Source organism: Schistocerca serialis, chromosome 3 (genome assembly GCF_023864345.2).
Source record: "Schistocerca serialis cubense isolate TAMUIC-IGC-003099 chromosome 3, iqSchSeri2.2, whole genome shotgun sequence".
Taxonomy (NCBI): domain Eukaryota; kingdom Metazoa; phylum Arthropoda; class Insecta; order Orthoptera; family Acrididae; genus Schistocerca; species Schistocerca serialis.
In genome coordinates, this window is record NC_064640.1 from 75,366,187 (window position 1) to 75,380,209 (window position 14,023).

The 14,023-nt window shown below is 36.1% G+C and overlaps 1 protein-coding gene across 1 annotated transcript in view; it reads left to right on the plus strand.

Annotated features, from left to right (window-relative positions):
- Positions 1–14,023, plus strand: part of LOC126470685 (dynein axonemal heavy chain 7-like) — a 762,325-nt gene that overhangs the window by 640,044 nt on the left and 108,258 nt on the right. The gene's annotated exons all lie outside the window — the stretch shown is intronic.

Consider the following 14,023-nt stretch of genomic DNA (forward strand, 5'->3'; position numbering starts at 1 on the left):
TCATAAATATATTGATGATTCTGAAAGTTTAAAGTCCAAAGGGAAGACAATTAACTGCTGTTCACAACTAAAACATGAAATACTAATTTTAAAAAAATAATTTTTAGTCAAACTCAAAATGTATTTGACATACTCAAAATGTGATGCAGTTGGTCATAGCATAGGAAATTTCATTACACAGTGTGACTGCCCTGGTAGGCAAGAAAGAGTGTATGTATTTGAATGCTTGGTCATTACACAATTTTATATTGATAATTGGAAAGAAACAATGACAAATGCTGCAACTTTTGTGCCATGTGCAGACAGCTTTGAAGGGCTGCACAGTGAGGTGAGTGGCCTGTGGTCCATCACCAAGTAAAATTTTGTGCCATACCAGTATTGGTAATGACATATAAGATAACAAGAGCTTCCTTCTCAACCTATGAATAAGTGCAGTGTGCTTTGGTTAGAAGTTCACATGCAGAGGCAAATGGTCTGCCCAACAATTCAACTCTGTGTGATTGAACAGTGCCAACCCTGTAAGACGGTGTGTCAACCGCCAGCATGACTGGCTTAGCGGGATCAAAACATACAAAACAGTAATCACTCAATAAAGCATATTTCAATTTCTGAAATGCAGATTTTCACCCCCTAGTCCACCCAAGCAGAACATTCATTCACTGAAGATGATGCAGTTGAGTTGCAATCTGCAAAGTATTTGGAATGAACTGAGTGTAATACATCAGGTTACCCAATACAGCCTGGAATTCAGTGATGATCTGAGGAGCTGGGAGATCCTGGATGGCAGTTATGTGTGACTGCAAAGGGTGGATACTCTGCTGTTGATAATATGTCCTAAATATTCAGTCTCAGTCTGGAAGGAAGAGTTCTTGGCTTTATTACACTTTAACCCAGCATCTAAGAGTACTTGAACAATTTCCTGAGACGAAAGATGTTCTTTGGGAGAACAACCCAAAACTATCATTTCATCAAAATAGTTCAAAGAAGGAACTGTAGCAATCAACTGCAATAGTTAACACCGAAAAAAAGCAAATGCTGATGCAGTGATGAAGGGCAACTGCAAAAACTTAAATAACTCATTTGGTTGTTAATCACAAAACTTGTTGGGACTGTTCATCCAAAGAAAGCTGCAAAAAAGCGTCACAAATATCAGTCTTGGAAAAGAAGAGATTTGCACCAAGCTTGTCCATGTGTTTCTCAGGCCATAGCAAGGCAAAAACATCAGTCACAGTCTGTGGAATTATATTTGCCTTGAAATCTGCACATAAGGATAATTTGACTGGCTGCTACAGAGGAAATCACACCATTGTCCTGCCAGGTTAAGGGTTCCTGTGCCACTTTATCTTTGATAGTGTGGGGAATGGGTCACACTCAGCAAAACCATGTCTGTGCATTGTCTTTCATGGTAATGTGACCTTCAAAATTGTTAGCTTTGCCTATATCATCTTGAAAAATGTCACTAAACTCAGCATAAAGTTGAGCTAAAGTTCAGGTACCCTGTCTGTAGCTACAGAGGGTTCACAGAGAGATCATCATCTTGGATGTGCAAACCAAACAGATCAAAAGAGACACACCAAAAATATTTTCACTTTCACGTAAGCACAACACTGTGAGTGAGACCATTTTTGTAATGTTATGAAATGTGGCTGGTAGGCTGCAAGTACCTAGTACAAGGATGTCATGCCCACTGCAAGCGGAAAGAGTTGCGAGTTACATAGCTTGGTATTGCCTAACAGTTCATATGTGCTACTTTTGAAAAGAGTCATAGGTGATAAACAATTTATCAGCCTGACACTGAATGGAAGAAGTGTGTTACCTATTTGCTGTTGCACTTGACTTGCAGCAATCAACACTAGAATCACTATCTGGCTTTGAAAAAATTGCATTTACATCAATTGACTGAGACATTGTAAAACATGCAGAGTGCTTGTTTTGCTTGTGGTTCTGCAAAGAGATTGAAAGTGAACATGCTTGCCACAATGGTAGAGCTTAGCATCATGACAGGGGCATGTCTGCCACTTGCGCACTGTGTAGAACACTGGTTTTGTTTATGATGCTGCATGTCTCAGAATGTGAACGACAAGCCCAACATCATTACCATTACATTAAATGTAACTACCATGACTCTGAATGACACAGACAGGAGCAGAAACAAAGTCTACCACTGCACTACCATATCAGTTCTGATACTTCACTAATTCCAAAACATGTTGCAAGCTTGGATCAGGATACCTAAGAATCTGTTCATGTACACCAGGATCTGACACATTTTGAGTAATAGCATCTTTAATCATGGTATAATCTATGTTACTGACAGTTTTTACGAGGGCTGATTGATCGATTGATTGATTTATTATTGGTCCTGTAGATCATACAATTTGTACAGCTAAGCACATCATGATATAGGATAAGTCAATTTGAAAAATTGTGTTAAGATAGTATATGATGAGAGATGACAGTAGTGGCACATAACTTACATAGCAAAATACATATAGGATATATGAGACAAAATATAAAAAAAGTGGTGTGTGATGAGAGATGACGGTGGTTCAAACTGCACATAGCAGAATACATATAAGAGATACAGACAGAATATGAGTAACAAACAATAATTAAATTATCTTACTAAGTAGAAATATCTACAAGTGAATACACAGCTTATTACAAGTAATTAAAATATTGTGGTACATAGTTCACATAGCAGAATGCATATATGAGATACAGACAGAATATAGATAAAATACAATAATTAAATTATCTTACAAAGTAGAAATATCTTCCACTGAATAAACAGCTTATTCCAAGTAATTAAAATTTTGTTTCAAAAAATTCATGTATGGAATAGAAACAGTGATTTAGTAGCAGTTCCTTTAGTTTAATTCTCATTATTTGTGGGTTTTTGCTTGTTTTTATGTCTGTTGGGAGGTGGTTGTATATTTTAATTCGCATATAATTTTGTGTTGTGGGCTATAATTTGTAACTGTGTTTTGTTTCTGGTGTCATGTGTGTGGCGGTCTGCATTTCTGTTGAGCGCGTCCAAGTGCTGTACTGTAAAACAAGCTAGTTCCAATATATAGAGGCATGGCAGTGGCAGGATTTTTAGCTGTTGAAATAGTGGTTTACAGTGTTCAGTTCTCTTTTTACATTTCATTATTCTTACTACTTGCTTTTGTAACTTGAAAATTGTGAGAGAATCAGAGCTCTTTCACCAGAAGATTAGGCCATAGCTCAAGACAGACTCAAACATGGCATGGTACACCAGCTTCAAGGTATCTACACTGGCTGTGTCTTTTAATGATTGTAATAGATAGCAGGTTTTACTAAGCTTTTGTGACAATGCCTCAATATGTGGTTTCCAATTTAGTGTGTTACTGATGGTAAGTCCAAGAAATTTGGTGTCCTGCCTGTTTGTAATGTCATCTTTGCTGATAACTATAACTGCATTGATGGGGGTTAGATTTTGTCTAGTATGGAAGTTCATACTTACAGTTTTTTGAAAATGATTGGAGAAGGGAGATTGGTCTATAATTTTCTACCTCGTATGGATCTCCTTTTTTAAACAGAGGTCTAACCTTAGAGATTTTCAACCTCTCAGGAAACACACCTTCGCTGAAAGACAAATTGGCAATATGTAGCAGGGGCTTTATAATTTGTTGCGCAACTGTTTTTATTATTGACACAGGTGTGGATGAAGTGCTTATCCCACAGGCTCAATTCGGCATGTTTTGCATTGAGGATATTATCTAGAGTATGCAGCACAGACTGTACTAGACTAGTGTATTTTGCTTACTTTCAGTCCATCGTGTCTTATGGCATAGTGTTCTGGGGTAAAACTAAATCGAGCTTAACAGATATCTTCAAATTTCAGAAAAGGGCTGTACGAATCATAACACATAACTCTCCAAGAACTCATTGTAGGCCCCTTTTCAAAGAACTGCAAATACTCACAATACCAGCACTGTATATTTTTAAAAGCATTCTGTGTACAAGAGCACATATGAAAAATCTACGTACAAATGAGGACTGCCATAATTATAATACTAGAACTCGTAAGAATTTGTATGTAGAAAGGGTAAGGACAACACAAACCGAAAAGCATGTAAGTTATTTTGGAATAAAACTCTACAATGCTCTGCCAGTGTACATGAAGGCAATAATAGATGAAGTAAAATTTAAGACTGAAGTTAAAAATTACCTTTTAAGCAAAACTTTCTATGATGTAGATGAGTACTTTGATTGTGTGTAAATTTATTTCCAAAAATTTTAATTTGTATGTCTAAACTTGTACTTTTAAAAAATGTCTTGAAAGTGATATTCCATTATTATGTCTGTAGTACTTGTACTAGTATGATAACTTTGTTGTGACAATTCCTACATCATGTAAATGATATACAGGAAGATAATAAAATGAAATGAAATGAAATGAAGTTTTTTGAGTAGTCTATTTGCTTCAAACCACGATTGTAAATGACAAGTAGTTTCATTAACTGCATCTTGCAATGTGTCACCTCTACTGGTTATCAGGATATTTGTGTCATCCGCATACGGAAAGGAGCTGGCATTTGGTATGCGTTATGGTAGATCATTTATGAACAATGTTAAAAGAACAGGGCCAAGGACAGATCCCTGAGGGACACCATTTGTTGTGTGTGGTATATCTGACCTGCAGTGCCTGAATGTCTCTGATTTTCTTATTTCTACACATTGCTTTCTTTGACTAAGGTAGCTATGGAACCAATTGTGGGCTACACCTCTAATCCCATACTTATGGAGTTTCATAAGCAGCAGCTTGTGGTCGACCATGTCAAAGGCCTTGGACTGATCAAGAAATATACCAACAGCAGGTTGTTTATGGTCAACAAAACTTGAGCACTTTTCTAGAAATGCATACAGAGCATGTGTGGTGGACCTATTCTTCCGAAATCCATATTGGGGAGATGTGATTATGTTGTTAGAATTTAAACATATTTCTAATCTTGTTAACATACAGTATTCAAATATTTTTGAGAAGGCAGATAGTATAGCAATTGCCCTATAGTTTGTCATGTCCGTTTTCTCTCTCTTCTTGTAGAGAGGTATAATTCTAGCAAGTTTTAGCTGATTTGGAAATTTTCCCTCTAGAAATGAGGTGTTTACGATATTTGACAGGGGTCCACTGATGTAATTTGAACACTTATGAAGTTAGAAGCAGGGTATCAGATCATGCCCTGCAGAACAAATCTTTTTGACTCTTTTTTTTTAATAATATCTTCAGTTTCATAAGGTGTTGTAGGAGATAGGAAAAAGGAGTTCAGAGGAGTATTATTTTTGAGACAAGAGTGTGCAGTGTTTGAAGAGTTAGTCAGGAGATTTGTGGGAGGAGAGTGAACAGTATTTGAAGAGTTGGTTAGGTGATTTGTGGAAATTTCTGAAAAATAGCTGTTGAATTTATTGGCAATTTTATGTGCATTTTCAGTCTTTTGTCCTTTATATTTAGTGTGATTTTATGCTCTATCCTTAACTTTCTACCAGTCTGTTCATTTATTATACCCCAGATGGTCTTACATTTGTTTGAAGAGCACCTAATTGTTTTATCATTATGAGCTTTTTTAGCCCATTTGATAACTCTCCTGTATGTGTTTTTGTAATTTTTATAGTATACCTTGAACTCTTTGGATTTGCCACTGTCCAGTTTGCTAAGTCTGTGCAGCAGCCTCATCTTTTCTGATGAAGTTTTAATACCTTTTGTGACCCAAGCATTCTGTTTTTTGTTAGTGATAGTCTTTGTTTTCTCTGGGAAATGGCAATTAAAGTAATATTTAAATATCTGCAGAAAATTGTCATAGTTTTCATTTGTCGTTGAGGAAGTAAATACACTTTTCCAGTCTTCTTTCTCTAAGCTAAGTACAAAGTTGTTTATGTTGCTATCACCATAACTTCTACATTTAATAACTGTTTCTCCTGTTGCGAGTACATTGAGTGGTGGATTAAAATATATTGTTAGTGCACTGTGATCTGAAAAACCAAAATCTATAACTTTTACAGTGCAATCAATGTTAGTAGCAACCTGATCAAGACACCTGTTTAATCTCGTAGGACATATAACTTTCATATTTAAGTTGAATGATATCATTAAATTTACTAATTGGGACTTTTGAGCAGATTCCTCGAGGAACTCAATGTTGAGATCACCACATATTATTATATTTTTTGAGTTGTTGTGACAAGCTTTTTCTAGCAATAGTGCAAAGTTTCTGAGGAAGACTGAAACGTTGTCACTAGGTGATCTATATACACACATTATATACATATTTAGGTCGGCAAGTACTACCCCAGCTATTTCAATATCTTTTTCTAAGGAATACACTTCGCAGGGATGGAAAGGTTCACAGCTAATGCTATTTCTTATGTATATACAAGTTCCACCACCTTTGTAATTTTTCCTAGAATAGTGGTGGACTAATCTGAAGTTTTGTATATTGATAAGGTAATTCTGACTCTTTTAGCCAGCGTTCACTAATACACAGTAAGTGCATGTCTGACAAAACATTAGTATCACTTGTAAGAATTTCAAGTTCACTTTATTTTTCAATCCTTGTACATTGTGACAGTATATGTTAAGGTTGTCACGTTGCTCTATGTGAGGAAGATTTATGTCTGCTGTGTCCTCTTGCGAAAGATGGGATTTGACCATAAAAAACCTTCGTTATTAGCTGATACTTTTTTTGTTTTTCTTGACGATCTTCTCAGAGGTGTTGAGATCTTACTGCTTGAGACTGTACTCCCAGAAGAAACGTGACTCTCCAATGACGAATATGATGTTGTGGGAGTATGTTGTGATCTCGTAGACTTTCCTTGTTGAGCTGTTGTTTGAATAACGGCATCCAAATTTTGACTGTGTAATAATTCGCCGCTAGTTTCTTGTGATTTTGTAGGTGAAGTTTTCCTATCTGCTTCTTCATTAATTGCAAGGGAATTTTTTGATGCAGCTGTTTCTTTTTCTTCCAATAGTACACTTCATTAGACATGGGTGCTTTTAGTGCGATTGGTGGTGTGGTGTTTTCATATTTTTTGGATGTTTCTGTTAACAATGCATTAGCAAGTACATGTTTTCCTCAGCAGTTTCTGTGCATTCCATGGCCAGTAAAGAAGCGTCTTTCTTTGGAGCTAATGTCTAAGAACTTGACAGGTTTAAATGCTTTACAAATTTTCTGAAACTTTCTGTTTGTGAAACTTATTTCGGTATTTACACATGAACTTTTTATTAAGTCATGTCTGTGTGGAATGCTAATGATGATCGTTTTTTGTTGTCCAATTCTTTCCAACGTTTGGTGCAGTGCTCTGACTACATTTTTGACTCGTTTTTATATACATCATTAGCTCCAATAATAACTACACAGACATCATTTTGGTGTGGGTTGCACTCATGATCAAACACACATAATAGAGTTCAATCACTAAGCTATGCTAGAACAAAGAATGAATTGAAGTTGCTATAAATATCAGCCTCAGTAAAGCATGTGAAATGCAGTCAGTTGCAGAGAAAATGTTCTGAAACATATTCAGTAACACTAAAGCAATGTAGCAAGCAAGTAGTAGTAGTAGTAGTAGTAGTAGTAGTAGCTTTATTTATCCATAGATCCCTTTTTACAAGGATATAGGACATGTCAAAGTATTTACAAGTTTAGACCAATTTAAAATAAACTACTTTGTATACACATACACTTACAGACTTCTACTTGGAGACAATCATTATATTTACTCCTGGTATAAAATTCTTTTTTTTACAAATAACATATTACATAATGTAATCCCACACTGTTCACTAAAATCTCACTGCCAGTCACTGCACACACTATACACACATTGTTTCATAACACTTCACTCACTACACACACACACACACACACACACACACACACACACACACACACACACACACACACACATTGGTGATCTCTGGGCCATTTTCTGTACTACAACTAACCATTTGCTATCGTGAAAAATTGAGTCAGCATCCCTGTTGAGCTCAGAAAGAGGAAGAGGTGTTAGTATTGTGCTATGCATAGCTTGGGGGTAGTTTTCCTAGAAAAGAAAAAATGAAGGAAAGAAACATAGTGTGAAGGTGGTATGTGGAATGTTGGATGTTTTATAGTCATTATTAATATTTCTTTGTATAATTTTTTAACCAAGCCCCTACTTTGTTTTTTCTAGGTAATCCTTCAATGTAGAAAATGTATTCCATAACAGGTGCTTTTTAGCTGCCTTTTTAAATAAGTGTATTTCGGCAGTTTCTTTAATCTCTTTTGGTAATTTATTGTATTTCTGGCTATTATTCTTATGGCTCTTTTCTGGAGTTTGAAAATCGTGTTCATATTTTGTGCATTTGTTCCTCAAAAAAGAATGCCATAGCTAAGAATTGAGTGTACATATGAATAATATGTAACTGAAAGACACTGCATGCTACACACTGATGATAGGACTTTAAGGGCATAACATGCTGATGAAATTCTATTTGCAAGTACCTTTGTGTGTTAACACCACTATAACTTTGAATCAATATTCATTCCTAGAAATTTTACATTTGTTTCACAGTCTATAGAGGCACCATTTACATTTAATTTAACATTGCCATTTTCTCTATTCAAACTGAAATTCACGGCATTAGTTTTCTTTATGTTCAGTGTCATTTTATTGCTCATTGACCAATCATAAACTTCCTTGAAAGCTTCATTTGCTTTCTCTGGAAGGAGTTCTCTTGTTTATTCAGTGACTATAATAGTGCTGTCATCAGCAAAGAGACTTTTTTCACCATGAGTAACACTACTGGGAAAGTAATTGATGTACATCAGGAATAGCATTGGTCCTAATATGCTACCTTGCGGAACCCCTATATTAATGTATTTTTGTTCTGATAAGTGTTTTACTAAATGTTTAGATCTATTTGAAGTACGTGTTATCTCTACTCTTTGTACCCAATCTGCTGGGTATGATCGAAACCAGTCATTAGCTGTGTCAAAGGCCTTAGGAAGATCAAAAAATATGCCTGTGACACGCTCGTCTTTATCAAGAACATCAAGTACAACCTTTGTAAATTCTACTATGGCTGACTCTGATTTTTACCACTTCAGAAACCAAACTGTGATTTGCTTAAAAGATCAAATTTATTCGGGTAATTCCTTAATCTGCCTTTCATAATTGCTTCTATTATTTTTGAGAATGGTGACAGCAGGAAATGGGCTGCTAAATTTCAATGTCTTCTGCATTACCTTTCTTAAGCAAAGGTACAACTCTTTCCTGTTTTAACTGCTCTGGAAATGTCCCTGATTTGAAACATTAATTTATTATATTTGTTAAGGGGCCTTGTATAATCCCTATGCATTGTTTCAGTACACACATTGGTACTTCATCTAAGCCAACTGACTACTTATTTTTAGTTTTTGAACAGTTTTATTGACTTCATTCTCTGTGGTTCGAAGTAACATAATTGTATTTAGTGCAACATTATTTACAGGTGTTATATTTTTTTCAGGGAATTTGTGCTGTAACTTCTCTTCAATACTTGAAAAATTCTCATTTACATAGTTTGCTAAGTGATGTGGATCATTTATGATTTTATCCCCCTCCCTTGGCAGTATATTATTCTGTGTTTTTTTGACTCTCCCCATTTCCTTTTTTATAACATCCCAGACTTCTTTGCTTTTATTCTCTGCATTATATATTATTTTGTCATTAAATATTTCTTTGCAGCAATTAGCATCTTTGTATAGATTTTTTCCTATCCATGATAGAAATTTAAGAGTTCTGGGTCACTGTGACACTGTTTCATGGAACCGAGGTTATTTTTAAGTGTTAATACCTGCCGTTATCCATCTCTCTTTGTGAGATTTTGATACAGACATGCATATTTTTGGAAATGCCTTTTCAAAGTTCAGTTTAAATAATGTGGAGAATTTAGAGAATTTCATATTCACATTGCTATCCTTATACACTTCATCCAAGTTTGTTTTGCTATTTCTTTAGAAAAATCTTTTATTTTGATTTCTGATAGAAGTCATTTGTAGGCTTGTAGTTTAGGGAATGATTTGATGCCTGATTTTACTGTGGTTATTTGAGGGAGATGGTCTGATAGTCTGAGATCTTTTACAGCTACATCACATTTTTCCCTGTCCATATTTGTAGCCACATAGTCAAATACTGATGTAGTTATTGTAGTAACCCTTGTTGCACTATTGACCAATAGGGACATGCAAAAGGATATTTAAGAGGGTGCTGCTGGATTCATTTATGATATTAGTGTTGACATTAATGTTTCCACACAGAATTGTGTTGATGTTTGTACTTGAGACTTTATCTAAAACTTCTGTTAATTTATCGAAAAAGGTGTGCACACTACCACTGGGAGATCTATACGCACACAAAATTATTAATTTCTTGGTGATATTAAGCCTTGTTAATTCAGTAACTGATATTTCAAAGTGTTTGTCTCCACTTAATGTACTGAGGTCATGTATTGATTTGCACTGTGTTGCTTTTCTGATATAAATGCACAATCCTCCATCCCTTGAAGCTGTTCTGCAGTAAGAGGTTACCCTTTCATACAAGGTTAATACTGCATGTTGGATTTCTGTGTCTCTGCATCAGTGCTCAGTAACACAAACTACTGTGCAGTTCAAATATCGGAGCTCAATTTGTAATAATTGTATTTTAATTTTTATTGATTGCATGTTTTGATGGAGGATTGTTAAGCCTGTGAAATACCTCATGTTACTGTTTCCAACTGTTTGTTTTCCTTTGTGACATCTGGTATATGTGATATTTATAGTGTTAAAATCTGTCTCGTGAGTGATTGTTTCAGTATTTTTCACCACCTTTTGTCATACGTCCCACTCCTGTCCAAACTGTTACCAGTCCAACCCACTATCACTACATGGTCTTGTGTAAAGTCCCTACATAAAGACCCTAAGTCCTCTGTCACATGATTTAGCCCTGCATTAGGCTTGAAGATGCTGGTGGCCTGGTACGCTGCCCCCTAAATTTCCCTGTAACTGAGGGCCTACACCTCGCCCATGGCTACTACCTAGCAGCAGCATTTCCTTATTCCTAACACTTTGTACATTCCTTGGTTGAAGTGTGCTGCACATTTCCTGCTCCTCATTCTGCCTGAGGCTCTTCTCCACTTAACTCTGGCAGTGGCAGATACCTGTTTTTGGTGTAGATATTAAAACTGTCAGATCATATTCTCTTTCTTCCTATCCTCCTACCAGCTACCAGTTCCCAAGCACCCTCCTCCCCCCTATCTCCCTTGATCCTTATCAGTTCCTTCCTTGCTCCCCAATAATGGTAAAAGGAGTATAATATTCCATGAGAAAATTTTTAAAAAACTTAAAAAAAGACAAAAGCAAATGGTGCACATCATGTAACTAAGTGTACAGACAAATCATATCAGCATTTATTAAAATACTGAAAATTACAAGTAAGTACAAATTGAAATAAAATGTAAATCTTGAATGAGATTTTCACTCTGCAGCGGAGTGTGCGCTGATATGAAACTTCCTGGCAGATTAAAACTGTGTGCCCGACCGAGACTCGAACTCGGGACGAGTTCATTAATACATACCAGCTTCCTGAACCATATACAAAGTCAATGTAATGCATGTCAGTGTTCATTACCCAGCAGAGTCAAGAGTACTCACAGCTTTACTTCTGCCAGTACCTCGTCTCCTACCTTCCAAACTTTACAGAAGCTCTCCTGCGAAACTTGCAGAACTAGCACTCCTGAAAGAAAGGATATAGCGGAGACATGGCTTAGCCACAGCCTGGGGGATGTTTCCAGAATGAGATTTTCACTCTGCAGCGGAGTGTGCGCTGATATGAAACTTCCTGGCAGATTAAAACTGTGTGCCCGACCGAGACTCGAACTCGGGACGAGTTCGAGTCTCGGTCGGGCACACAGTTTTAATCTGCCAGGAAGTTTCATATCAGCGCACACTCCGCTGCAGAGTGAAAATCTCATTCTGGAAACATCCCCCAGGCTGTGGCTAAGCCATGTCTCCGCTATATCCTTTCTTTCAGGAGTGCTAGTTCTGCAAGTTTCGCAGGAGAGCTTCTGTAAAGTTTGGAAGGTAGGAGACGAGGTACTGGCAGAAGTAAAGCTGTGAGTACCGGGCGTGAGTCGTGCTTCGGTAGCTCAGTTGGTAGAGCACTTGCCCGCGAAAGGCAAAGGTCCCGAGTTCGAGTCTCGGTCGGGCACACAGTTTTAATCTGCCAGGAAGTTTCAAATGTAAATCTTCATAAACATTCACATAAGCTAATAATATTCAGTCCATGTTCATTAATACATACCAGCTTCCTGAACCATATACAAAGTCAATGTAATGCATGTCAGTGTTCATTACCCAGCAGAGTCAAGATAATGAAATGACATAGCACAAGGAAGCATGACAGATCCAATTTCCAAACCTTTGACATAGCATAGGGAAATATTGAATATTCAAATGTAGAAGAATGAGAAATGTCATCAAATATTATTAATAGTGTAAACAATCATCAGTTTTCATAACATAATTACAATTTTTTTCCTCAATAGAATACTGTAGAAGTACAGTTACGCATACGAGTTTGGTTTCATGTTGGGTGACAACACAGCATAAACCTACTAAGTCAACATAATTAGGGGTTCTTAACCAACTCAGAATGATAGATAAAAATCAATAGATTGACAGAATAGGAGAACAATGGATGCAACACAGAAAACCAAAGTGACAAAATGCTACAATAGCTGCAGCTCTGTGTTTGCCATAACAATCCAAAACAATCACTGCTATTAGAGAGACCAGAGCAGAAGTAGAATCATTTAAGGCAGAAAATGTGGAGGTAGAATGTGATCTGCAAACATTGCACAGTAATGTAATCAGAATTGCATAAATGGTGAAACAAGTAAAAAGTGGATCTCCATATAAATTTACATCCTATATGAGTGAATGTTCTTAATTAAACTAAATTTAAGATGTCACTTCTCAATAAATGTTAAAAACACAAATAATCATCTTTTCAATGTCTTTAGAATCTGACCTATTATTCTATTATCAGTACATTTTGTATTCACTAGAATTAAGCCTTGATATCATGTAAATTGGTAAATGAGGTCAGAATATAGATGTTATTTTTTCCTTAATCTGCTTGTAAAATTGAACGATGCACCCAGTACACAGCTGAAAATCATCAACTAGGATCCATGAGCCTAAATAAATATAACTGTGCCTGCAGTAATCTTTCAGGAAGATTAGAGGAAACTGACTGTAGCCTTAAAAGACTTGGTAGTCCATTGTGAGGACAAACTCTGAGATGGCAATGTGTGTGTGTTCCATTTCTGAATAGAGAAGCCAACAAAAGGCGGATTTATATCGATGGGATTTAAACTTTGGCAGTGTTCCTCTACAAATTCTTTGAAATAACATTATCAGAATCTGATAGTGAGCATTGCTGCAAGGAACTGTGTGTGGACATAAAAGTTCTGTTTGATTGTTCTACAGCAAGGCAATAAACAGGACATTTGCGCAACACATGCCAGTGTTGCACTAATTAGGTCCGTCAAGATCATTTCAGTTCACAGTATTTCAGGAGTTTTAAACGATTGTGATTTTCATATTTAATAGAAGTATATACAGAAAATGAAAGAAAATAATGATTGCTACAAGATGTTCAGTGTACAGTTAGATTGCCAAAACACTGTAATGGATAAGTTTTCAGTAAAGAGGACTATTACTTTAAACCAAGTTTTTAAGTCTCTGAAAATGAATGGGCTTGTCTACAAATAAGTATAGAAATATGGCAGAAAATTTAGGTTTTGAAATGCATGAACTGCATTGTAGATTGGGGCTATGGCACAGAGAACATGCAACAGTAGTGTCACACGAAAACTGAGGTCATAATACTGAAATATTCATACAGAAGCAGTCTATCATAATTCAACAATCCACACACCTCAAACTTGTATTATTTAGTTTCCTTAACACTTATTTTGAAAAGACTGAGTATAAAT